Below are 25,737 nucleotides of genomic sequence, written 5' to 3' on the forward strand. Positions count from 1 at the left end.
GCGTGGTTGAGTCAGACATTCTGCGCTCGGCGTTTGTAGTAGAAAGCAGAACTTGGACTCGACTGTTGATTTGAAAACTCATCCCGCTTTGAGCTTCTGCGAGATCAGCGTGCGTTCCAGATTTATATTGTATTTTAAGAATCTGTGCATTTTATGCCAGAGGGGAGGGCTTTAATGAAGAGAGTGGAGGCTGTAGAACGGCACACTTTCCCCCACAAGTTCTCAATGCCCCCGGGCAGCAGAGCCATGCTGTGCTGCTTTTCGAACCACAGGGAGGTACGAAATGGAAGAGGCAGCCGTCTGGCGTCACGCCGTCCTCATCTTCTCCCCGAGTCTCTGCAGAATTGCTGTTATTCACCACAAGGTATGCAGTAATTAGACTGAGGTCAAGGGAGTGTGTGGCCTCTCTCCTTCCATCCCAATGCAACATCATTTGAGAAGTGGCACGGCAAGTGTTCTCTGCCTTCCTCCAACAATTAACAAAAACGCCCTGGTTATTCGCTCCCCTCACTCCTGCCCTGCTGTCTGCACTCCACCTTCATTAATCTCCCTTTCTCTAACTCCCTCGCCATGTCCTCTCTTTCTGCCTCTTCCTTTTCTTTTCTTTCAGTGGAAAAGACAGCAGGGAAAAACAGACTCATGAAATGAGGAGAATGAAAAGAAAATTGAAGGCCTAATCATCCTCCTTCTGTTCACCCTCGCTGTCACAGTCGAAGCTCACTCCTCAGGCTTAAATATGGGACCGTGCCTTTTAGTCTTTGCAGTGAAATTACATTGAAAGGTCACTGTTTACAGCTCTCCTGTTACTTGTCTTGAATTAATCATACCTAACACATGCATTCATGCACACAGTTGGAAAAAAAAATGACTTGGTGGACTGACCGCAGAAGTCTCTCCAGTTCATGCACTGAATAAGAAGCTTTTTCCACTATCTCCCCTTCATTTAATGAGCTTATTGTTCACTTCCTTAATACTTAAGTTACTTTTACATTCCTGTGTCACTTGGGGTCAAACAGCATTTTTTTCCTGCCATAATTAGTATGCAGTCTGAGCTGTGCAACCTCAGGGCTCCAAAAAGTATTTTTTGTCTTTTATATAGAGTTTTATATTAAATAATGTAGTTTTAAATAAAAAGATAAACATGGTCGTCCGTTCGATGTTATTTATTTACACTGAGCTGTAAACCTGTTGCCTCTCGGACGTTGTGTTGTGTTGTTTAACTCAGATAGTAGACCTCACCTACCAGTTTTGTTGGGGCGGGAGTAATTCGCTTCTCCAGACATGGTGGCCAACATGTGATGTTTTATCCATCCTTATTGTTTTCTATACAAAATAGCATGCAAAACCAACATCCTAAAGCAGGTCACAGGCTGCCAGGTTGCCACTGACAACCATTTTGAGAAATTGCAAATCTATTCTTGGCCTTTGGTTTCCATCAGTGGCAACTACTTTTTAAGACATACAGAAGAATAGTGATGAGCAAACAGCAAAATAACTTATATAAAATACATTATTGTTTGTTGCTGCAGTGATAGTCAACCATTGCTGTTACCTGTAAGAGTTTGAGGGGGGATGATATCACTAATAGACAGTCCAGATTCAGACGCCGTCCTGTTTGGACCTGGACCTATAAGTATTAATTTATTGAGAGTTATTGCATTTTCACAGAGCATTTCTATTTTTAACTGACGCCGCTTTTCAAGAACTTACAGCACTAGCAGCCCAGGAAACTCAGACCAATTGCATGTGTTGTTAATGACTCATGTGATGCTTATGCCAGTCAAATCTGAGTATTGCGTTACGCATTGTGATCAAGTCAGACAAATACTAAACCACAGAAGAAAGACAAGATGAAAAACAATAGTCGGACAAACCAGACAGTGAAAACAGAGCTTTGAATCAAGAATGGACTTCTCAAATGGCCTACTGGGGGTTTGAACCAGAACCAGACGATGCTGCTGTTACAGTCGCCAAGTCCATATCACTTAAGATTCAAATTCTCAATAATAAAGAAGGCATAATTACTCAAATACAGTATAAGTCGACTAGAAATGTCATCCACATATTCAGTTTCAACAAGCAAATACTGATGCCTGGTTGTCAGCCTGACTACCACTTTAAAAAGTAGGTGTTGAGCCCTGAATAAATACGAAACATACGGGACAGTAACAGGAGACAGTGTGGTGTGTTGATTCAATGTTGATGGACGTGTCCATGCCCACACTGGTCTGCGCTGTACTGCTTGTTTGTTTTCTCAAAAAGTGAAGTCTGACTGCTGTGGTGGAATTTAATGCAGCTCTCTTGTAACACTGGCTTCTCTAAGCTCGTTAAACTGTCCAGTAGCCTCTGGCTTCAGGCCAGCGGGCCAGGCCAATGCCTTTATTAGCCGCTCCTTCAGCCCATAGACTGACTACTAGATGAGCCCCCCCTTGTTCCCGTGGCGTACCCTATGAGTTTAGTCCGACCAGGGGAAGCTTCTCGCCATTATGATGAGTGATGGCTCTCTATTATTCTAACTTGAAAGCACCCATTGTTATTCTGATTAGGCGTGGCAAATGAGAGCCGCATTGCTAAGCTTGCTTTCTATCCCTCCACTCACTTTTCTGCTCTCTCTGTCGCTTTTCCTACCTTCTCTCACATCGCTTCCCTCCTCTCTTCCTGTGCCAGTGTGCATTGTGGGTGTTGTCATCCGGCCCCTGCAACACCCAGACCTCATGCAGCGAAGCGATGTATGCTGTTCTTCTGTATCTGGGACTGAATGCTCCAGGAGCTGCCATGGCGCCAAGTTTGGTCCCCAATGGGAGCGCCGTGCCAGCCACAGCTTTACCATCGCTGAAAAGACACCCGACTATATAAGAGCAAAGCCACCCTCGCTGTGTGGACATGAAGCAGGGTAGTTTTGCTTCACTTCTGCACAGTCAAGAATGGGGTCAATGGCATCTAATGTTTGTTGGAAGGATGGGATGAGCATGATAGACAAAAACTGGCTGTAATGTAGAGCCTGTGTACTTGTGCCATCAAATCGTGCTTTTGACCCTTGATCCAAGTGCTTAAATACAGAGTATCTGCCAATATTGGTATGTTAGACTGTGTCAGGAAAATACAACATACATTACAGTTTTCATTACAGTAGTTGATAGTATTATTTTGTCTGTGGAGAGTAGGGGTGAAATGATTATGAAACCGAGATCAAAGCCGTGATAAGGTTGTCCACGGATTTGAGTCGCGGTCCTGTCTTCAAGAACCGCGACCCCCTTCTCACACACCAACCCGCTGCCACCTCTGCGTTTAACTTTCCTTTTTAACCAGACTCACATTGATGTGTCAGAAAACATATTGCATTCCTATCCCCCAAAAAGCACAACAACTGCATTCAAACTGGACTCCCTTCTCATCTCAGAACTAGGAAGTTTAGCCTGCGGTAAACGGCTGCCTTTTTTAAAATTTCCTGCACGTTTTTATATACATATTTTTGTTTACTTACGTTATTTATGATATGTTAAGTAAAATAGTGTTGCACCCCATGCGGTTTGTAACAGTAGGGGTACAGTTTTTGTTAAAAGCCAGGAACTTCATTGGATGCCAGTGTTAAAAAGGACTCTCTCTTACTGTGAAATACAGCTCAGACCACCAAAGGAGAGAAGTAATATCAAACTATTTGTGAGGACACTATCAGATAGCAACTCTGTAAATAGACCCACTCAGTGGTGGAGTGCCAGCTGATACTGATTGAATTCACAATAACTGTCTGCTTGGAGCTGAGCATCACTTTACTATTAAACAGCTCCCAGTTCAGCTTGGTGACAATATTGTAGCGAAGTCTTTGATGTGGTTACAGGTCCTTAACAACCATTAACTTTTGGCCCTGGATGAATCGACATCATTAATGACTCCGTGGCACAACAATCAGACTGCTTAATGTTCATAGACACTAATTCTGCTGTATCTAATCCATACATGCTATGATGTATGGCGTGCAGTGTTGCTGGCCGACCGAGAATTCAACTTATTCTGGATTGTCAGAACCAATTTGGCCTTTTCTGTTACACCTACCTGTATCTACCTGACTGGGACACACTGAATATGCCCTCTCTAGTTAAGTCATACAATGAGCGTCTGTGCAGAAAGGCATTGAGACATTTCTAAATGCTCCGAAACAGAACGCTCTTTTCTCTCATCTGAATGCCTTTCATGAGCGCTGGAGGATGAATACGAGTCCTGGCCTCTTGTCGTTGCCCATTACAGTCTCGCGCTGTGCACTTTTTACAGTTACACACTGGTTTTCTGAGGGAGATACGGTGTGTGCAAGTCTGCATACCGAATGAGCAGTACACGGAAGAATTTTTCTGCCTGCCGTGAAGATTTTGTGTTCGAGGAAATAAAGGAAAATAAACACGCTACCTAACATAATTTGCACACTGCACGCTTCGCCTGAGCAACTGACACAGTCTTTCGTACATTTCAACATGTTATTAGTATGCCAAGGGTGCTGCATGTAGTGTGTGTTTGTGTTAACACCAAAATCCTCTCATCTTACAACTGTGGTGCCCTTATCAACATGCCAACAGTGTGAGTTAATCCCTGTGCAAATAAACACAAACACTCTCTGGATCCCACTTTTTCGTCTTCCTTCTAGCAAACAAGCTTCCTCCCAGTGATGTGCATAAAGTAGCAGGGAGAGTACAGCCTTGGCCCTGGCCCGCGGTACTAATGAGGTCAAACAGATACACACAGTTCCCTAAACAGCCCTGTCCAAGACATTCCAGCGCAGCCACTGTGCAGCCTGGAGGTATTTCTCCTCAGCCAGGGAAGCCAGTTTTTACTGTGGTTCGCCAAATAATCTCAGCAGCTCGGCCCAAGGCATGTTGAGATTCATGTCCTTACACTGTTAGGAAAGATGAGGATTTAGTGTAGCCCCGTAAGTTATCAGGGCCTCCTTCGACTACACCCACAGGGCGGAGAAATGGCCACTTTATGCACATAAAACTCTTTATTCAAGAACCGTGCTAAACTGTTTATAGCAGCTGATGTTGACTGCCAAACTCTGCAGCTCCCAGCCATTCATAGAGTTTGGTATGAGCTTGAAAATATAAAGACAAGCTTGCTGTTCAGCTCTTGCTTGTAGCTGCTAGATACCCGAGTTACTGGGCTGTCATTTTAGATAGTAATTCTTCTTTTATTTTGTTACAGTTTTTTGGAAGTTGAATACCATGCAAACTTCAATTATTCATGCAGAGTAGTTAAATTCTTTCTTCTTTTTGCTACTTAATGAGATGATTTTCTCAGGAAATAAGATGTCAGCAGGCTTTATTCCCAAAAGAAAGTGTCTGTTTACTACTGGAGTGAAACGCATACAGATGATACCCATCTATCCACCCTCTAATCAGCCTGTCCTGTGAAAGGTTGAAGAGGGCTGGAGCATTTCCCAACTTTCTTTGGACAAAAGATACAGGTCATCAGTCTGTCTAAGGGTCATTTGAAACCTTTGTCATCGGTCCAGCAAGGCTACCCATGCAGACAGAGGGAGGACATCAGTTACCTTTGCTGAAATTATTTATAGAGAATGCAATTTACCCCGAATCAGACTTTGACCCTGGTGTCTGCTTCTGAATTTGATTCAGTCTTTTGCTCAGGTGGACCCTTTCTGATATAGTTTTCCCTTGTACACAAAGTCAAACTCCTTCGTTCGACCGGTGATGACACCAGAGCCATCTCCTTTTGCTGAATAAAGACTGTGAGATGCCTAAAGAAAGTAAGGAAACCTTATATGTCAGGTCTTTTCCAAAGGTCGAAAAATAACTTCCATGCTCAAAGAATTTCAAGTTTCCTTTTGCCTAATACACCTAGTTTTTTGTGAACGTTTTCACATCCTAAAACATACCCTGCTGTGTCGAAGAAGACTTAAAACTAGTGACTAAGACCATAAACTCATTAGGAAACGGTTTACTGAGGTAATAAATCAAGTAAGAAGAGATGATTACCTCATAAACTTACATACAGTTGGACTACTTTTTGAAACCGGTGGAGTCGCCCCCCGTCATAGGAAAGAATGAAAGAAAGTCCATCCATATGTTATACAGTCGATGGTGGACATGCAGCTGTCCAACTGTGGGCTGTCGCCCTCAACTTTGCTTCAACTTCTTACCACAAAACTTTCCGTAACAGAAGACTGTGAAGCTCCTCTGATGAAGGTCAGCGATTCTTAACCGACAATTTTTGACCCAGTACAAAGGACAGTTTCAGATGTCTAATGACACCTTAGCCTGAGCTGTAAGCCATGTTTGGAGAGCGAGTCCAGAGGAGTGTCTTGTCCCCCTCCTCCCTCCTCTCTGGAGTCAAAGGGAGTCACAGCCACTGGAATGTAAAGAATGCAGCTGTAGCAAAAACAATGGAAAGTAAGTGCTTATGACAGATGTGCAACCTCATCGAAGCATTAGAGAAAACCGTTCAGGCAGTATATTGTTTCCCCTCTCTTTCCAAAGCGTAGAACTGAGGAGAATTTACATGGCAGCAGCTGAGCCACAAGTGCCTGCAGGAAAGATACCTCGAGGTTAAACGACAATTGCTCTGTAACATCTTTGAACTGAACCTCTGTTCCTCGGAAAAATAAGCAGAATTCCTCATTTTGCTGCGAAAGCAGTTAACATATTTACAGGGTTTTTTTTGCTGCCTCGTGTCTTAAAGACTTCCAGTAATGAATCTCTAAAATCAGGTCTCTGAGCCAGGAGTTAATGATGAGTCATTTTTAAACAGACTGTTGAGATTAAATGAGGGGTAACAGATTGCACACTGAAGCTTTTTTGTTTTTTTGTTGTTGTGCCTTTCATATTAATATCCAGAACATTACAGTATCACCTGCGCTTGTCAGGGCTGATGTTTAAATGGCATCCAAGCGCCTTGTGAGTGACCTATGTGTGTTCATACAGTGTTTGGAAGTAGTGAATTTTGTGTAATTAAGCTCGTAGTTTAACTACATTTTGCAGTTCAGCTAATTACTTTTTCACGTTTTTGTGTAGTAAGCCACTAAAACTAATTCTGAGATTTATTCTTTTGTTATTGCTTCTCTTCTGTTACCGTTTTTCTTTCATCCTGACTTTGTGGAGGCATTCCCAGGCAATTCATTCGTCAGGCAGCCACCACCACACACTTGACCTTTGTGCAGTGCACGGCAAAAGGCCGGGCATTGCTCAGTGCTTACTCAGCAACGGCACCATCAAGGACAAACCTGCCAAATTACCGCCTGAGGAAGAACCATCATTTCCATACTTTCCATACAATATATGACATTGTCTATCTCCACCAACAGCTACAAAACCAACCAACAAGTGGGCACTTTTTGCAATAAAGTCAGTTTACTGGCATTTTTTGCTGGCATATGACTTTTTTTGTAAAATATTTGGACATAATTTCATATTGTCTGTTTGATCATTTTTTAGAGACTAATTTGAACTACTTTTTAGTATTTTAGCTTCAGTTGGACACACTTGAATCCTACTTAGGGTAGCTTTGTTGTAGTTCATCTTCCAGTATGATGTTTGCTTTCAATGTAGTTTCCCAGATGGTCTCACTCCTCTGATGCAGTTTGTAAGGTTTGGACAAGTTACATAATTACTCCTGAATGAACAAGTGGTTAGTTGTTGTTTTCGTTGTGTCTTAAATGAGACTCAACACAAACGGTATTGTTCAACCAGTTGGCACTGTAAGACATCGACTCCCTGTTGTCACGCCGCTTGTAGCCACTTTGCATCTTTGCTCCTCCTGTGACAGTTCTTCAGTGAAAGTAAGTGTAATCCTCCTGTTTCTTGGCTCTTTGTATAGAGTCACAAAGAAACTCACAAAGTAGCCCAGCAGAGAGTAGCTGAGGCAGACGGGGCCCCTCACAGTGCTTTAATGCTGTCGCTCCTAACCGTTTTGGTTGGGTTCCTCTGAAAACAAAGCAACGTCTCCTCTAAACAGGTTGCATTTGTTTACCAGTTGTGACCAGTTCAACATAGTTTTATATGAATTATTATTCATGGTATAATTATCCCATAAGTCATAAGGAAAAAAGCAAACATTAGAACAGTGTTTCTCAAACTTGTTAGACCAAGGAGCACTTAATAAATCAAAAAAACTCACGGACCACCTAGCGTTAACTTCCCAACATCTCCAAAAACAATCGCCTACTCACTCATCATTGTCTCTGTTGCCATCTTAACGGGAAGAATGGAGACATCAGTGTAGCAATGAAATTTTTAGTCTCACTTAGCGGCCTCAGATTTGTCTTGCAGCGCACTGTGGGGATCTCGACCCCCTGGGTTCAGAACCAGTGCGTCGAAGGAATACTTAGACAATTCATCATCGTTGTAATAAAGGATCTAAGACGTTTTACGCCTGGTGCTCGGAGGCATAGAACCCCAAGGCAGTAACTCATGTTTCATTTTCCCAAATTCTTCTCACTTGTCAAAACCTGATGTCTACATTACCCACAATGTAGCTTGACCATTGACAATGGATATGGAGGTTTAAGGTGTGTTATGCTATCAGCAGCTAATGTAGCCTCAGGGTGCTCATGTCAAGCAGAGATGAGGAGTGGGCTACAGAGATCTGGTAAGCTCAACTTTTTCTTGCTCAGCACCCACAGATTTTGTATCATTTTCAAATATGAAGCTCTCAGAACCAACAGATGCTTTTATCAGACTTCACACGGCTCCCTCTGGAGCCACAAAAAGCTTTACTCAACTTTATTCACATATGCAGTACTTCTCCCCAGGACCTGTAAACAGACTCGCCCTGGACAGATTTCCAGAACATTATGCTGAACTGAAACTGGTAATGGAGGCATATTCTGGTGATGTAGGTAAGAAACAGAGCAATATCTTTTTATATAGAGTGCAAATTCTCAAAACAATTGGCTTTTTTTCGCTGTAATTACTAAGCAAAAAATAATATTGATTACATTTTCCAGACGCATTGTGTTTTCGAGTTGTCCGTCCATCCGCCCGTCCCGTGATATCTCAAGAATGCTTTGAGGGAATTTCTTCAAATTTGGTATAAATGTTCACTATGACTCGAAGATGAACTGATAAGACATCATAATAATCTGCAATAAATGTTCTGTCCGTGTGCCACGGACTCAGTTTTCCCTGAATCCCTGCACGTTGTTCATAAGTCCTTGCAAACCAACACGAAGATGGGCGCTGGCGTTTATCTCAAATGGTGACGAAAGTAGCTCTGATTCACGTTTGGATGGTGATCAGGTGGCCACATGGGATCAAGCTTGCGGCCTGCTGATGACTGATTAGCTACATTCTGGACCAAATGGCTTCGCCAGGGGAACAAAATGATAAAAAGCCCTGAGACCCTCGAATGATCCATTCTGTCTCTAGTCCCCCCCCAAATGGGCAGATCAATCATCAGTCAGACAAAAGACAACTAAAGGCTGTAAACTCATTTGTAAGTGCTCAGCAGCTGGGATAAACTGTGAGCCACAAAACAGTAACCCTCATTACTGTCACCTCTCCTTTTGTTGACTTATTTGTATATTTCTTTTAAATTCTTGCATTGTTGGCTTTGTTCCCAGAGTCTCAAAGCCGTGAGACATTCAAAAACGATCTCATTGATTCTGGTGGAGCGACTGGCGACGTGGGAGCGACCGTGTCAAAATAAAAATGTGCTCACTCCACTTATCTCTCTTCTCGTTCTCTGTGCCGTGACCTCCACTATCTCCCGCTCTCACCCAGGAGAGAAACAATGGGACGGTCCCTGGGATTTAGCTACGAGGAAATCTGTGTGAGCAGGAGGGTTTGTTGTGCTGTTTTTGCCCGGGAAACAGCACATAAGCCATTCATTCCCCGTCTTGCATTTTCTTATTGGCTTAAAGCAATTAAAATCTCTTCGCGGCAGGAACAGCTCCCTCCAATTGAAGTTGGAGAGAATAGAGACAAAGGACCGTTTCTCTCTGCCTGGTTGTAAATAAGCAGACTTACCTATGGAGTGAGGCGAACATTTTGAAGGCAGCAGTGCACTGCATGCAGAACGGTGCTGCTGCCAAGAGGAAGCGAAAATGCTCTTCATATCCCTTCGGAGCTGCTTAGTATTCAGCTTTTTTTTATCAGTATACAGCTGTAAATGACTACACGAGTGACTAGTTCAGTTCAATTGCACTTAAAAGGATCTTATACACCTCTGAAAGTTACGAGGAATGCAGCATCATTTTTCTTCCTTAAAGTTCGTCCTTGGTTTTGTTTCGTTGATGATGATTGAACATGCTGGCGCCCGTTGAACAAGGTAGCCTTGGCGTACGTTTTCCATCACAGCACATCATTATTTTGTTGCTCATTAAATCAGCTCGTGACACAAAGTATGATGCCCTTCGGATTGGATATTTTAATCTCTGAACAGGAGAGACTGTTCCTGTCAAAATAGATACACTTCACCGTGGGATGAGGGCAATCTGTCATGGTATGTTTGTATTTATGGGCGCTTGCCATTCTTGTGGAGGGGTTGTAATGGACAAGTACACAGTGATGATTTTGGTGGTGTTTGGTTGGGCTTTGTTCATCGGTTACAAATAATCTTTCATTGCCGAGAAATCCAAAATCATATCACACTTGCGCTTGTATATTTTACCAGCTTGGACAGTTTTTTGACGCTTTACACCCAAAGTTGGCAAAAATAATAACAGAGATAAGAGATTTATTACATGCAAGTCTAGCTTTCCCTTGACAAAGCAGTCCAGGAGATGGTTTGTTTTATTTCTGAAGATTCCCAAATCGTATATTTTGTGTCCACACCAGGATTTAATTTGGGCAGAAGCTGTCATCATTTTCATTTGTGAGACTGTGGTAGCTGGCAGCTGAGGCTAGAGAATAAAACATGTTCACTGATTGTCACACGATCAAAGAAAATTAAAAATGCATGTTGTAATCCTAGTTTAGTGATGAAAATAGTGATTCACTGCGGAGTGCCTCCTGTTGCTGTTCACCTGACAGCACTGTGAGGAGAGGTAATTATATCGCTGCCAGGAAGTGGAGGAAGCAGTGCTGTATTGTCTGCTCTCATGCAAGGTTGTGATGACTGACCACCAGAGTATTCTGGATGGGACTTGTTGCCGCTTAAGTTCAAATCTTTGCGCTTGAAATGGCTTCAAAGCCATTCATTTTTTCAAAAGAAGAGACCCCTTTCTTTATTCGACCTTGAAGTTTGGCGAGAGGATTCACAAGTTATGCTGATTTCTGTGGGTTTTCCTCTGGAAATAGCCCTTCTACTTACTTCCATTCGAGTTAATATGACAGGTATGCAAACAGAGTAAATCTTTGGGGTCTCAATTAGAGAAGATGAGATGCTTTTTCTCTGTTGCAGCCACTTCTTGTGATTAAGGCTAATGAGGCAGGTCTTTTGTAGCTTCAAATGCACAAAGATGTTTTTTAGTCATAGTAGCAGCCTAGCTCATAGAATTGTAATGTCCTCCTGTCGTCAGAGTTTATATGACCATTACTGGATATATGTGAGCCATATATAGCAGCGCAAACACTATGAGCTACTATGGCATATCCTTCACGTCCCGATGGGGTGCAAGGTATGCCTGTGTCGCGGGGCTGCACGCGCATGCCAAGTGTGGCATCGACAAGCGGTGCCACAGAAAAGTTGAGAATGTTTTAACATTTATGCGCATCCAAAAACCACCACAAAAACGAGGCGCAAGCCAGGCCCGCCTTGCCACAGGAAAGCAGTGATGTGCTGTTTCAAACATCTGTAGTTTTTGGCCGTTGTCGCATCTTCCTGTTCTTGAGCAGCTGGAGCTTGACAGTTGTCTGTGGTCTTGCTGGCCTCAGAAAAGTGTTCGGTTTGTGAATCTCATGCCACGCTTACAGCCAGTGTCCCGTAGCAGAGCACTGGGATGAAGCCCTTGTGCTGTGAGAGAAACAAAAAGCTGCACTTGACTTATCACTCAATGAATTGGTGCCTGAAACACAACTTTTGCATAATATAGGCCTTAGTTTGTATTCAAGTAGACTTGGCAGCTTGTAGGGCACGCAGTTTGGTTATTTAATACACGTTTATTTATTTATTTGGCATATTTCCCACTGTAGATTTATTGACTAGCTAACGTAAACCCTGCCTGTTGTTCAGTCCTTCTACCACTTCAGCTCAGACAGAAATATCGCTACAATGATCAAAATACCACAAAAAGTTGAAATTGTTTCATATCTTGTTAATTTTCTTGATAAATATCGGATGGATTGCTTTCTAGACATTCATGGTTTTCAGATGATTCATCACTTTTGACGTTTTTGTTTTTCTGTCTCACTATCATAAGAAATTTAGCAGACACACTTTCATGTCCTCCCCAGGATGAATTGGGAACATTACACCTACTAATCATCAGCATGTTAACAAAGCACCTCCGTGCCAGAGTACAGCCTCACGGAGCAACTAGCGTGGCTGTAGACTTCTCGGTTTTACATTGATTTATCCAAGGAATGTCAAATGAGCTCGCTGCCTTTTTTTTTTTCATTTCGCTCTCACACCTGGGAGGCAGCCAGTACGGCCCGGGCACTCTAGCCGCTGGCCTCTTTCCATCTGTGACACTGTTGTGTCCTTTGGAACTGAAATTTGGGTCGGGATTCAATCAAGTCGAGGTGCTGTTCTCAGCAGATCTGATTTGGAGAAAGTAGTGCATTCCAAATTTCATCTGACACACACAGAGAGGCAGGCAGCAGGCAGCAGGCAGCAGGCAGCAGGCCTCGGCTCCAACGAAAGTGAAAATGGAAGAAGACATTTCTCAGAAACGAGCAGAGGAGAATATAGTTTTCTGAATAATGTCAAATGGCTGCAGGCTGTTATCTTTCCATGAATACTGCATTTTTGTAACCTTTGCTGTGGCCACTTTTTTTGCCGGGGTTTAAGGAAGGTCGCGTTCCAAAAAGCTGCCTTTTTTTTCGTGGTTTATCAGCCCCCACACGCACGAAGAGTTGTAACTCTTCCATCTTTTGATTTCTTTTTTTTTTTTGGTGGACACTCCTGAGGCCATTGAGGTGTACTTGTATCTCTCTGCTTCCCTTTCTTACTGTGCAAACTTCTTACTTTTCAAAGGCAACTATTCTTCAATACTGTCACTATTCCAAGAAATGTGAATGCGCAACCTTGAACTGAAGTGAATATTTGGATAAGTCCTGAGTTAGGAAATCTCAATCCTTGTCTCTGAGTTGAAAATAACATTTTATCTTTATTTGCTTCTGTGAGTCGAGGTTAAGATGAACATGAAGATACAATAAGCAACTCGGAGCCGGCCAGAGAGTTGGGTGCAGAGCCAAATGTTCTGGAGGAATGAACACCTGAAGCCACATCGGCTTCGGATTCAGAAATCAGTGAGAGTTGACCTAATTTTTAAACCCAATGAGACAAATCATTGGTGTGGGCCGTTGCTTGCTAACGTTAGCTCCGTGACTAAGGAGTTATTACGGATTAAAAATGTATCTGACCTGACTTGAGCACAAATATTCACAGACGAGGTCGTGTTTAAAGTTACACTCGTGTTAAGTTAAGCCAATTTCTCTGGCTTTGAACAATGTTGGAAACATTTGGGATACTGTAAGTTCACAACCCAACAAAATATATAACCAGGGTATAGTCGTTTTTACACAATTTTAATGCAGAATTCCTACGTATTATATCTTGAAAAGATTTCTTGACACTCTTATCTTGAAGTGCATGGAGTCACAGCTTCTTTCAAAGGTCAGCAAAACATTACACAGAGCAGTGATGGATACATTTCCTCATGACTTGTTTGTATGCTTTCTCACATGACGTGCATCATTGCAGTTTCCTCTAGGAGAGAGCTCGTATTGTGGTACATCCAAAATGTTGAGAGAATTGAGGTTGTAACGTGTGGAAGCTCTCGGGGTCTGCAGCATCTGTAGAAGTTTCCCTGACTCACCAAGCAGCTGGCACTATTACTCAACTGCTTCTGGGCCTTTTCATAGCATGGAAAATCGCTTTAACTCGCCGGTCGACGTGCATTTTTCATGCTGAGGAAACAGATTGGTGTTAGAAACATGCACACAATTATATATATAAGCCATGCAGCTCTTGCAAGCTCCCACGCGCCCACTTACATTCTCTCTGGGGAGTCACATGCCTGACCTACGTACCACAACGTCACCTTTGACCTCCTCTTGACTTTACTGGACACCAGCTTATCTCAGCCCGGGGCAGAAGTTAAATGACCCTCAGAGCTTCACATTGATGACCTCTGTTGCTTGCTGTAAGAATAAAATGCTCCTTCTTGGCATTTTTTGTTTCTCTTTTCCCTTTGCTGAAAATAATACAGAACACGCTGGAACTGAAAGTGACTTTTCTATGAGCCTTTCATTCATTCCTCCATCTGCTCTGAAAGCATTAGCTCTGCTTCATGAAAAGCAAGCCTTTTTTTTCCTTGTATGAGCTGTTAAAGAAATCTTTCTCTTTGTTGTAAACCATCACTTTTTTTAATCCAAATGAAATGTATTGTTTTAAAGAAATGCTGGGGTTATTTTTTTTTACGCTCTTTGTCTTGGACGTACAAGACGAGAAATGATTTAAAAAATCTGCCTTTACAAACAATCTGTATTCAGATTTGGCACGAAGCCGCTCAGAAATTCATTCGACATCCAAAACCCCCCAAAGCTCTGTCATCTGCTGTATCGCAATGCTGTGACGCGCACACACACAAACACACAAATCTGTTAAATAACTACGCTTTCAGTGGTAATGTTTTGTTGCTAACCAAACACTTCAATATTTGCTTTGCGCCGCAACCATAACAGCTCCCTCGAGACCCCCCCAGGCATCTGAATCTAAATGTATAACATCTCACTCTCTGCCGCTGCCTCTTGCACACAGCGCGGTCAGCCATCTCCATTTATTTCCATAATCTCCCTGCTTTGTGTGTCAGCATGTTTGTACATATATCACCCCATCATCTGTTGGAGCTGTAGGGGTTAGGAGTGATAGGAGGCTCTGATCGCATCTCGACTCCATAAGTAGCTTCCTGCAGAGTCGGGATGAGATGCCACTGAACTACCTCCAACTGTTACACCCGTGCGTACAGTGTGTGTGTTTATTGCCGTGTGTCTGTGTGCGTCTGATGGATGCCGACATGCTCCAGATGTTGCCATTTGCATAGCTGCTAATGGGCTGTTATAGCTCTGCGTTTGGGCAACAACAAGAGGCTTTTAGCCCGCAATGTTTTATGAAGTGACACAGACATTTTACATTCATTTTTAGATCGTTCTCAAGCCCTGAAATAACCCCCAAAGTAAATTCTGTGTGAATGTGGTGTAAATGTTTGCTGTTATAGATGCTGGTTAGTTAGGGTCGAAGGCAATAATACAGGCAAAGATTGATTTTATTCACAAAGTTGTGAGCCTATAAAGTATTGATGAAATTCCAGATTTAGACAGATGTTACCCTGAACCTCAAACGTTCCTCGAACTGAAATATGCAACAAGCTGTTGGCAGTATTTGAATAAAAAATGCATCCCTGGAAACTGTCCAAAAGTCCTCCTGTGTTTCTAGGCATTCTTTACTATTTTTGGTGTAGCAGTATAGATTTTTTTTTGGAGTTGCAGTTGCTTTTTACTCCCCTCCAGTTAGTTAGAGCTGAAGAAGCCTCTTGGAGGAAAGGTGAAACGTCTTCAAGAAACTGAAACACATCCAGTTTCCTACGATGCAGCACTTAGATTTACCGTGACCTGGATGACTGAGAACATTTATCAACATAATCCTCCGGGTATTCTCTTGATTACTTGTTTGGTTTTTAAAATGCCGTAAACTTACTTGTAAAATTACATTTTCAGAATCATCCTCAAATTGTTGAGGAAACAGTCCAAGACCCAAAGGCGTGCGAGAAGTGATTAACATTTAGGAACAGGAAATGTTTAGTCTTTTTGATTAAAAATGAGTTACTGTTATCAAAACTTTTGCAGATTAAATTCTTATCGAGTGTCTGCTGTACTAAGCGCTTCATCTACAAGTTTTCTCAGTTGCATTTCCCTAAAATTTGCAGTGTCGGATATAAAATAACATGGTCGTGATCAAATATTAATGAGACTGAGGTGCACAGATTTATCGACCGATAGTATCGGCTGATATTCACCTTGTTGACTGATGTTTGCCTCAAATGGGGTCCAATCCCATGTTCTGTATGGCGGCCTCGCTGGATCCTTGATAATAAGGACTGCTACCTTGAACTTGACTTTTTAAGAGAAACATCACAGAAACTTGATGGTTTCTTTTATATTTTCTTGCTTTTACATTCATTTTATTTTCATTTATTTCACACAGAAAGAATGTGTTTGTTTGGCTGAATACTGAAAAACCTCAATGAAGTTCAGCAGACTGAAAGAGGTCTTGAGGCATTTATTTTTCAAACAGAAGGAAGGTTATTAAAGGTTGTCTTGTATGTTTGCATGCTTGAATTAGTGCTCATTCTCAGAAAGTTTACAGTCAGAGGATTTATTTGTGCCATTGACACAAAAGGGAGAATAAATAACAACAAAAATAATCCCTGAATTAGTAGATGAAGAACTGATACACGCCCCTCGTGTTTGTTTTTGCTTGGTCACGACCGTCCAACATCTCCTCCTTCACACGGGTGCTTGCATCACCTTCATCGCCATGGTTACTACCCCTGGGCAGAGCGGGGGTCTCATCATCTGTGTGAGCAATTAATCACCCAGTAAGATGAATCCTGGTCATCTAATTACAGACAAATTAGATGGAAGTAATGCCTGAGAGGGATATGACGGCTGTGACGCGCTAATATGATTTCCTGCGATCTCTGTTTCGAATCTCTGTTGCCTGTGTTTCAGCCCAGTGTGCTGCGAGCTGTGCGAGAGAGCCTCGCACAAATGTTATTCTACACGCTTTAATGTTTTGGGGAAAATAAGGAGGCAAAAAGACAGTTTTTGAGGCAGACACCGCAGCTTTTTGATAGAGATATGAGCTGATGAATAGAAACTGACACATATTTAAGGACCGGCGATGGTGCGATTGCTCCAACAAATGGTTCAATCTTGTGTCAGAACAGTTGAGAAGTGGCTTTGGGCGGTCTTAAATGTCGCCGGTGAAATATCTTCGCACCACAGCATCTCATAAAGGTCACAGCCGCCGCCACTCTTATGTATCGGGTGCTCGTTTTGGGCCATTACTGGAGATTTTTGTTGCTTTTATCTTCGTGAAAGCATAAAATATGGTAAAAAAATTACCTGAGTGAAGAGAGTAATGATAACCTTCTCCGTACCAATCAATTCTTTTGCAACTCCTTCCCATTTTTCTCATGGATGCATTTTTCCTCTATTTGCCTGTTCAGGAGATGCATTTATTCACACTTACCCTTCTGTTTGAAATGAGGAGTAACTCATATTTCTTTGTGTGTGACATTTCAAAAGTTGGCCCTAATATATTCGCGACAGTTGCAGAAATAAGTGAAATAAGTTTCTCAGCCTGCAGCTGCTTCACTGCTTTTCTCCACCTGGCTCACACACTTTCTCCCTCATAATCTATTCTCAAATGTTTCTTTCCCCATGCATTTGTTTTCCTGTTTTCATCCCTCTTTCTGATAATTTCTTCCGCCCGTCTCATGTATGCGCATCCTGTCGTTCCTCTCTGCTAGTGTGGATGCTTTAATGGGGAGCAAAGGAGGTAGGCTCGCCTGTTGCCGGCGTTTAATAAGCAAGTTAGTGCGTCAAGGACATTGTCAAAGGCTCTGCTGGTGTAGCAAAGGCACCGGCAATTACAGCAGATCCAGGGCTGCGACTTCGCCTGCTGGAGAAAGAGTGAGTGTGTGTGTGTGTGTGTGTGTGTGTGTGCATTTCGGATTGTGTGTGAATTGGTCCAATTTTCTGTGCTTTTGTTTGTAGATGTGTGTGTGTGTGTGTGTGTGTGTGTGTGCGTGTGTGTGTGTGTGCGCGTTCAACATGCCAGACACTCAGCTATGCTCAATCCCACTATGAAAGCCCTGCAGAAACAGGGCAAGACGCCCACTCTCTCACTAAGAATAGTTTGCAGCTTCAATAATGTGCCATGCATTCAGTGTACATTCGTTCCTCGCTGCAGGGTGGAAAGAAAAACTTGTTGGTTTTATATCTGTGTCCATTATAGATGATGCAGAGGATATTTATTTTATTGGCTGTTCTGTTGTGTGCCTCTCGCTGTTAGTATGATGGTGGTGAGAAAGGCAACATACTTGACTGCTGCTGACATCCCATCTCCTACCAGCTGTAACGTTAGCTGGAGCCTGTCAATACTGATATTAGAAGGAAATTCATACAAACTCTTTATGTAGTGATTGCTTAAATGTGATTATCAAACACTTAAGATATTTTTCTGCATTGTAATCACTGAACATTAAGTTTTCATATTGGCACATATTGGACAACTTGTATGCCTATACCGATATACAGTATCTGTGATATGCCATTAATACATGCCAAACAATATAAAGGTCGGGCTCTAATATAGTGAGAATTATACATTAAAACATTAAAAAAATGACTAGACCTTTGTTTCTTTATCTTTGCACTTTCAGTACAACAATTTACAAATCCAGAGACATCCACAAGTTTAATCAAGGTAACAGTGTGTTTCATTTGTTTACCTGTCGCTGCTTCCCGGGTAGCGAAGTAGGCAAACCAGACTAAACTAAACATATTAAACTAAAACATTTCCTCCATCTGTGAAGATTTGTGCCTGAGTCACATCAGATAGAGTTTTATCAGCGGTGGTGGTTGTTTAATGGTGTATTCACTGTCAGCAGAGTCTCACCACTGGATTTTTTGTGTTTTTTTTAGCATTACTTGCCTAAATGTAACTCAACCGAAACCAGAGAGGCATATTTTGGATGTCATCCTGCTGGCTGTCAGATTAATGAACACTTATTTAAGTCATTTTAGAAGTCAGTGATGAAATAAGTGTTTATTTGTTTCCCCTCTAGCTATTGATTAACTTCTCCATCTTTGTTTCTACCTTTGCGTCCTGCTGCCAGAAGATGCCGATCACCAGTACACAAGCTCTTTTTTTGCAAACAGGCGTAGCTCAGAAAGTGTTATTAATGAAAATTTGAAGAGGAAACATGGTGAGAAAATGCAAACTGCATTTTAAAGTTGAACTTTCAACCAGATTGTGATCCAATTTGTAACAAATAGCTCCTGAATTTCTTGTTCTCCCTGCTTTCCTGTTACCAGCTGCACCCTCTCCCCCCTAAAACTCATAAAGGTGAATGTAATCAGATGCTGCTCACCGTCATAAACAGAGTAATAAAAGTCTGCAACATCCTTTCAGATTTTGTAGCGTTCAACGTCCTTGATGCTCCAAATGAAAATTCATTAAATCACTTTCATTTGGATAAAGTAACCAGAAAGATCATCTTGTATTTCTGAGAGTTCATTATGAATGAAAAAACGTAGGAGAAATTTAAAAAAGCTCAACTTTTAATGCTCGCTCGTCTTTGTCACGCACGTTTGATTAATTTAAAATGAAGGAACACAAGGTAATTGAGTATTTCTGAGCTCTTGTCTGCCTTTCCCCTGGTGTGGTGTATTGAGCGGCGCTTCTTTTATCCAAATAGATAATTATTCTCACACTATAATGTTTGACTCTTCTGTCCTCAGTAAATCTAAATGAAAAATAGATGTCATTATGCCTCTCATGCGTAAATTGAAAAGGGAGAATATGAAAAATTGCCGTGCTGTGAAGACTGAACAGACATATCAGTGTGTCCCAACAGTCAGGTGAATACATTATTATATATATATTTCTTTAACGGTGATTGCCTCCAGCTTGTATCTTAGTGGAAACGTGTGCTCATTTCTGAAGGGAGCTCACTTTGTGGTTTACGAGCGTTCGGGATATGAAGCGCTGTCGAAGAGAATGCCAAGTGTCATTTGTCTTGAATACACACACTGCCGACTGTAGCAGTGATAAACAACACAGTCGCAACTCCTCCCAGATGATCAAAGGGGATCCACTTTTTGCTGCAAGTCTCTCAGGTGGAGGATTAAAAGCCTTCTGGGCTCGAGGCGTCGTACACAGCTGGCCTGTGAGTGAAGAAAGACTCGAGGCGCTTCAGTGCTGAAGGTGACCTGTGGAGCAGACTTTGGGAAAACTACTGCTGTGTGTGACGGGACAAAGTATCTCTGCCCACGGGTTCATGTAGCGGCACATTTAAGTCAGTCATGCAATAAATGAAGTGCTCGGTTTTGGTTTAAACTGTTTTGAGGGGTGTTGTTTCAAGATGCACTTACTGGAAATCTTCTGGACCTTTCAGCTACATTTCAGGATCCTCGTTCGTGCTTGGAGTTTTCACCAGAGGTGGAGGAAGCACTCACATCCTTTACTAAACTTAATATGTAACAGCAGGTCTCCAGGGTGCCAGTGTGCACTCAAAAGTCTGTCAAATGAATCTTAACATTTTCAGCGGGTGCACCGGCTCGCCTGAAACGTTTTATTGCAATTTCTTGTTAAGTGTGCTTTGATTAAAATGAAGAAAAAACATTTAGCATCAATTACACAATGTGTTTAGAAATTCAATTAAAATGTATAATTGGGTGCAACTAAAATTAACTCAAAAAAGTTTTGTGCACCAGCGGAACCAGTGTATGAAGTTAGTCTGCAGCCCTGGGAAGTATAAACAGGAAGTATTCAGAGTAAAAATACTAAAAGCAAGAAAAATGGACTGTTAAATTTATTGAAAAGTGTCTTCCTGCAGCAGGAAACTTCCGACCAAACTGCTCCATTAAAAAATGTAAAACAGGGAGAAAGATAAAGTCGGTGCGAGCACACATGAGCTGGGACGAGTATTTACAGTTTCAACTTTGACTGAACTGTTAACGATGGTGTATACTCCCTGGTGTGAGTTTGTTGTGAGGTGTTTGAATACATGAATATGAGCAATATGTGAAATATGTGATATATGTCATGCAGTCGGGTCATGGCAGCGCGATTTCACCGTGTTCTAAGAATATCCGGCTGAAGAGGTGAGTGCTGAGCAAGCGTCTCGTGGCTTCCCCTGCAGCCAACAGGATGAATAATCTCAGCGGCGCGAGGCTACGAATATAAGCTGCTCATTTGTGAGCTAATTGCGCCGATACCGCCGAAGCCGAGCCCGGGAGCGCCGGGCACGGACTGTTTATGAGCAATTAGGATACAGATGTTGCACGAGCGGCGGGAAGCGCATGCTGCGGGGGAATTGAACCTGACAAGTTTGACACAAAAGGAGATGAAGACCGGGATGAAAGAGTCAGATTGAGATGTAGTGCCTGAAAACTAGCTCACCGTTTTATAGGTGTCTGCCTTTTACCAGTTTTACCATTTACTCTGCAGCCCGTTGACTTTGAGAGAAGGACATCTGATATGTTGCCTCGGGCTACGAGTAAGTTGTCTGGGTTTTCCTCATGCACATGTATGTGTAACCTGGGCTGAGAAAATAATGATAAAGAAGTCAGAGGGAGGTCAGTGAAAAGATGGCGTCTTATTTTTATCAGGAGTGATTATTCCACTATTAGGAATTCATTTTTTTCCACACAGACATCCGTTAAAACTGTTTTTTTTCACAGTCTTAGGATAAGAGAAAGACATCAAAGTCTTTTCGGAGACGGAGAAGAGAGCTCTGCATTATCACGTCCGCTCTGTTTTACTCTATAAAGACCCCACTTTCAGAGCTCCTGAATAATTAAGGATATCTAAGAGTAGCTCTCTGATAAAAGGTATAAGTCCTCTCCCTCCTTGTGAGTGGAAACTGCAGCACTCTCCCAACTTTCTCAACACTTTTCCTCCACATCTATCTTCGAGCTATCCTAATGGACTTGTTCAGCCTTTTGTTGAGTTATACAATCTTGCTGTCGTTGCCTATTTCCAGTGCAGGTGGTGTGGTATAAATTGTTGCGCGGTGTGCGTTGAAGAAAATTGATGTGTTTATACTGCGGAGTATGAGCCATTGTTCCCCCTCTCGCTGAATCTGACCAACTGTGATTACTGTCTTCAGCGCTGGCCTTATTATAACGGACTCAAGAGATAATCCGCAAGTAATGAGAAATGGACACAGGGTGGCTGAATAAAAACAGCCATCTCAATCTCTTATCTGAAATGAAGTTGAAGCGACAACCCTGATTCCCAAAAGCAGGGACGCAGTGGAAAATATGAAAACAAACAAAACGCTGTAATTTGCAAACAAGTTGTGTGTGAACGGTTTTATGAAGTGTTCCCCATGTAGTAATATGGTGAACCTCACCCCATCCTTCCTTGTGAACGACTGAGCCTTTCGAGGATATCCCTTTCATACCCAATCATGACACCATCTTACCTTGTGAGGTAGCTAGATTCACAAGATCCAACATGCACTGGTTCAACCAATTAGCATCCTTTGAGGAACTACTGGCAGCTACAGGCGTAGTTTAGGTGCAACGACGGACTCTTTGTTTTGGCAGCAACTCAAGAAGTTAGTGTAGCTGCTGTAGCATCAGTTATATCAGAACCTGAGAACTTATTTCATTGAAAGAGTTTGATTTACCAACTCGCTCCACCTCTGCCTCTTCCCTGGTGCCATTTGCAACAAGACATAGATGTGGCTGTATTAGCGAGAGTGGTGTTAAAAAGTGCAGACAGATGTTTTGTCCAGTCGCCTGCAAAGTATCTCTAATGGCCCCTTCCCAGATGGTTTTGTTCAACAAGTCATGTTGTGTGTCAGGTTAGATACTATCACCTGTTATTAATGAACCTGTTTACCTGTGACTTATTCCAAACACTTGTTTTGGAGCAATTTGGAGCCCAGTCTTTTGTTGCCTCTGTTGTTCTGGTATTCAGAATGACCATACACTTACAAAGATAAATGAAGCTGATGAGGTCTTTGTGTTGTTTTCAGTTGAGTATATGTCAAAAAGGATTAGCAAATGATTACACTCTGCACCCATCTTTTTTTGGGGGAATCAGCATCCACATTATGATTTGCTTGCTCATGGATTCGGGTTAAAACAACCTCTCGGCTCCTCTATGTGGTCGAGCTTTCGATGAGTTTGTTTTCCTCTAAACAGCCGCCTGCCGTAAGACCTGTAACTTTTGTGAGTCTACACTTTCATGTTTGCCTTTGAAGAAAAAGCTGTTTATCCCTTTCTGTGAAAACCCATAATTCATATCTCAAAAAAATGTCTTTTAGATCACGAGGGGTCCTGCTGGACTCGGCGCTAAAAGCCAAACTGACTGCCTTTCGCCTGTGGTGTTTTTTTTATTTCCAGTCAAGTAGTTTCCTTTGATTCACGGTGTGCAAGGTGTATTTAAGGTTGTGAAGATGCTCTCTGCTAAATCTTTCATGTCTGAAGTTACTTTAAAATGTAAGAGCCAATACCTGTTCAAAGCAGCTGCAGTTTTCTTTCTTTTTTTTACTTTTTAACATCAATCTGACAAAGAATCATCAGCTGCACACCAAAAATGATTCAGCAATAACCTACTACATTATATTTGTCATTTATGAGCCCAAAGCGTTGACAGCAGTCCATTATTTCAAGCCATGAATCAAACTTCACTTATTCAACATTTTGACAGGAAGTGACCCTCAAAACATTGTGTGTTTATCTGCCTGCTGGATCTCCATCATCTGTCAGTCAGTCCCCATAGATGGCAGTCTCGAGCTGCAGTCAGTTGTAACCCCCCCCACCCCCCACCTCTTCTGCAACAGCAAGACACAGACATGATGTAGACTTTGAACACACACACACACACACACACACACACATATTCTGTCTCTCATGCTTACACAGCCTTCTTTGACACAAGCGCACACCTGCATGCAAAAATAGCGTTCACCTAAAAAAGAAAGACGCCAGCGGCCAGAGAACAAATCAAAGACGAGGAGCGGTTCGGGGTCTTAAACAGACTCTCACATAAATGTTTAATATTGTGTGCTAACAACTTGTGCTCAGATCTGATTGGTCACTATAAAGGGAAGCGATGCTGACAGGATAATCAATCCTTGTGAAAGTCTGACTGTGGAACATAGTTTGGTGTTTTACAGCAAATAAACGACTCCTCTGGCCTCTACTGTGCACCTTTTACAAGAAGAGGTTACATTAAAGATCATGGCACGCCTCTAATGACCCAGCAAAGCGCCCTGCTGATGTGTCCTTGAATACGACACTGTAGCCTGAACACTCGCTCTGTGTTGCTGTTCTTTTTACTTTAACTCGAGCCGAGAAGCTTGCCAGGCAAAATAGAAAAGACAAGTCTCACCTCCAAAGAGTCAATAGAGGGTTACTGGAGAAAAGTATTTCACAGTCTTTTGAATTATTTGAAACAATGGTAGAATCGAGTCCTGGTAAAACGGCAGAAAGACCTAAAATGTGAATGTGTAGTGAAGGAGAGCATTTCAAATGTACATTCACAAAGAGCCTGTATTATATCCTGACCTTTTCCCTGAGCTTTAGGAGTGTGAAGCAGCGCTGTGATTCTGATTCTGACAGCGAACAAAAGCTTTTTAGCTGCACCGAACAATCCTATACATGTGGTTTAGAGGAAGGTATGGTTCGATACAGCAGAGGGAAAGCGGAAAGCTGCTGCTTGTTTCAATGAACCTGAACACCATGCAGCCCTGAAACCCATAAGAGGCAATACATGTTATTACAAGAGTCTGAAATAGCGGCTGATTGATACTTGATTTGTGGGGCCGATAACGATATTAGGAAGTAAAACAAATCTGCTGATATTCACAAACTATTTGCATTGACCCCTCAAATTTGGCGGAGATAGTTAGATTAGATAGGTAGTAAATCTTTGTTTTATTTCCTTCACTTTTAATTGATTAATAAACAAAATTGAAACAGAATTTCAGTGTAGTTAGTTAGCTTAACTAACACTAAACACTTGTAGCTTCACACCAGCCTTTTCAGCAAGCCCACCTCACTGCAGCTTGCATCCTAGACAACTTTATTAGTTTTAGCTTGCCGGTTAAAATACAGTAACTACTGTGACAAGAGTGAGCAGTGTGCAGTAATCATAAATGTATTATAGACCTGGATAAGAGGACGCCACTCAGCCTTGCTCCAGTTTTACCCACTGGCCAGCCAAAGAGAATTTTCCTCACAAAAGAGGGGTTTTATAAAGGACACCTCGAACTGCAAACAAGGTCAATTTTAACTTCATCCATTGAGGTTTTTATTTGCAAAACTTTACTCAAGCCCAGAGAAGCTAATTAAAAGAAATCAGTGAAGTCATCACAATGCTAAGCGTATGGGTAGAACGGGGCCCGCGGGAGAAACTCCAGGAAGTAAACCTGAAAGCTAGAAAACATTTTTGCCATATGCACCAGGCGAGCAATACTCATTGTACAGAAAAGGGGGCTGTCATTGCAATCGGTATCTAGTTCTATAAAAATCGATGGCAGTAATGAATGATCAATGAATAAAGTTAGCTCCAGCAAAGTAGGATAAATGAAATCCTCGGAGCCAGTCGCACCAACTCTTTATAAGTTCAGACTTGAGATTGCTTCACTAAATCACATCACTGAATTAAAATGGGTTGCAACACACAAACTCATGCTGAACCCACTGACAATCTAACGTTAGCTTGCTAAAGTAGCTACAACCCAATTAGTGCAAGGAGTAAAAGAACATGGGGTATGAAGGGTTTGACTTGACACTTGATAAAAAGCTGTTTACTAAATCAATTTCACAAAATAAAACATACATGGTCATTGTAACATACGTCAGATGACAAGCATAATCAAAT

At 42.1% G+C, this 25,737-nt stretch overlaps 1 protein-coding gene across 11 annotated transcripts in view; it reads left to right on the top strand.

The window, feature by feature from the left end:
- Positions 1-25,737, top strand: part of magi2a (membrane associated guanylate kinase, WW and PDZ domain containing 2a) — a 226,257-nt gene that overhangs the window by 19,431 nt on the left and 181,089 nt on the right. The gene's annotated exons all lie outside the window — the stretch shown is intronic.

Source organism: Pagrus pagrus, assembly GCF_965226575.1.
Source record: "Pagrus pagrus genome assembly, chromosome: 23".
NCBI lineage: Eukaryota > Metazoa > Chordata > Actinopteri > Spariformes > Sparidae > Pagrus > Pagrus pagrus.